The sequence below is a fragment of the Arabidopsis lyrata genome, assembly GCF_000004255.2.
Source record: "Arabidopsis lyrata subsp. lyrata unplaced genomic scaffold ARALYscaffold_1, whole genome shotgun sequence".
Lineage (NCBI taxonomy): Eukaryota > Viridiplantae > Streptophyta > Magnoliopsida > Brassicales > Brassicaceae > Arabidopsis > Arabidopsis lyrata.
In genome coordinates, this window is record NW_003302555.1 from 17,261,493 (window position 1) to 17,263,874 (window position 2,382).

Genomic DNA, 2,382 nt, shown 5'->3' on the forward strand with positions numbered 1-2,382 from the left:
ACTTTCTCCTAAACCAACTGCAAACCGCATAACCATTCAATCATCTCTAGCTTGACATTAAACCGGAATCAAACCAGAAACTTGAATTATACCGCTTCTTCTCTAACACATATCGTGTTCTCCTTCACGTAAACAAAAATGATATGCTTATGCTTTATGGTTTGATGAATCTGATCAATGAGAGATTGGTTGGGTTCTGAGAGATGAAAGATAGCTAAGGCTTATCCTCGTCTTTCATCGTGTTTTAGTAAAAAAAGTAACAACTCTTATTTGGGCAATGTCGTGTTTGGACAACCTTGGAATTGAAGAAATACTTGTTGAGAGTGATTCAAAGAGCTGATAGGAAGATACGTAATGTATGATCTCAAGTTTAATAGAATGTTTGAACAAAAAACAAAAACAAAAAAAAAACTATAAATTGAACATTTTGAAATATGTTTTTCGGATGACATTTATGTTTTTTATTTATTTCAACTTCAAATATGTTTTACAACGAGAAAACCTAGAAAATTATATATAAAGTCGATCTAATCAAGGAAGATGACCTAATGGTCATAATCCACACAATTGGAAACAATTCATAATGCCTAAAAGAAAAGGAAACAAGTTCAATCCTAATAGCAGTATTTTTTTTTACATCTTTGGATCGACAAAGCCCGATCCATAGCCAATCTCTACTACGCGGGGTAACGCGACTAAGTGGAGGCGAACTCCGGTGGGGAAGGCGGAGTCAAATGGATTTAACCACTTGACTAAATGCACATCCCCTCCTAATAGCAGTATTATAAGCAAAATATTTGAATTTGAATGAAAGAGTCCTAATAAATATAATGCATATGAATGTTTTCTTGGCTTGATTTAACTAACTTGAAACGTCTTTAGCTCATTTGGTAAATTCTGGTGCAGCTCGAGAGCGAGAACTGAGACAAGGAAAAGAAGACATTGCAATTGTGAGTTTAATTATGAAATGAGCTGGACAATTCTAATTGATAACTTTTTTCTAATTGATAACTTTAGTAGTGTGTGCTCTTTAGATAGTGTACTTATGGAACAGAGATGTTCGGATCCATGCTAATTGGGCTACATATATGTTATTGTCCAAAGCTCAATATGCAATGTTATTGAGTCTTCACAATTCATGGCTGTTTTGAGCAGTTCTTGCACAAGACATTCTAGGCTTCTTGGACTCTTCCAAGTTTGGTCCGGGCTTGGTGTTGACAAGGCTCATTGGCCTCCATGCAAGAAATAATTCCTTCTTGTTATGTTCATAAAACGTAAGGATCTGAAAAATATAAAGTGATATTCACATCATTCTACTGTTTTTTAGTCCTTCTAAAAATAGATCAAACCTTGGGTAGAGATCAAAATATGTAATTTTCTAGTCAGTCAAAAGAATGTGAAGAAATAAAATCTGGACCACTTTCCATTCTTGGGAACACACTCGCTCCACACAACAAAAACAAAGTGGGCCTTGATCTGACCCCTTGTTCTAAAAATCGGGCTAGGCGGCCGATTAATCGGCGCCTAGGCGCTAGGCGGTGCTGTACCGATGGGTTTAATGCATAATCGGTTTAAGAAATCGGTTTACTGATTACACCCCGCGTAAACCCGATTTTTTGGAAAATCGCCGATTTAATAATTTAAAAATTTGGGCTTTAATTCGAATTGGGCCTCAAAATTAATTAAACCCATTTATTTTTCTGGATTTGGAATTTTAGTTTAATGAAACCCACATCCACGTTTTCTTCTTCTCTCCACTCGTGCATTACAGTGAAACCAAACAAAATTAACGAAACCTAAACAAGTTTTTTTCTTAAAAGAATGGAAGAAACCTAATGAACTTTGCTCACATCCCATAATCTCGTCTCTCAAAAATTAGTTCTAACCCTAACAAAATTTGATTTGATTTCGAGCCACTCTTATCTCTAAAATCTCAACATCGGCACTACACAATTCTGCAACTTTCTCTCTGGTGCGTCTTCGTTCTTCTTTTTAGATTTTATACTTTGTTTGCCAATTAGGAATGTGAAGAACGCTTGTGTTTTTCTTGTTGTTCGATTACTTGTTTTTTTTTACTGTGACAGTTTGAATCTTTCTTGATGTTTCTATCATCCTTCGTTTGATTCAATTGTTTGATCATTTGCAGATAATTAAAAAGTCCTAACTAAACAAGAAGTCCAACATATGCTAATTACTTGATCATTGAAGAAATCAAACGAGGAAGAAGTAGTAGTCTTCACTTTTTTGTGACCTTTCACTATTTTTTATGTGTCTCTAGATCAAGACCATACTATTTTTTGTATAACATGTTGGAACTTTAAATTGTATTTTGAATACCCATTTAGGATGAATGTCATTTTGATATAAAGTAATTTTGCAAAA

The 2,382-nt window shown here is 34.6% G+C and overlaps 1 long non-coding RNA gene across 1 annotated transcript; it reads left to right on the forward strand.

The window, feature by feature from the left end:
- Positions 1 to 1,485: 1,485 nt before the first annotated feature.
- On the forward strand, positions 1,486 to 2,382 carry LOC110225162. The gene is made up of 2 exons (XR_002329570.1): positions 1,486 to 1,972; positions 2,147 to 2,382. It is a non-coding gene; the product is annotated as an uncharacterized LOC110225162 (long non-coding RNA).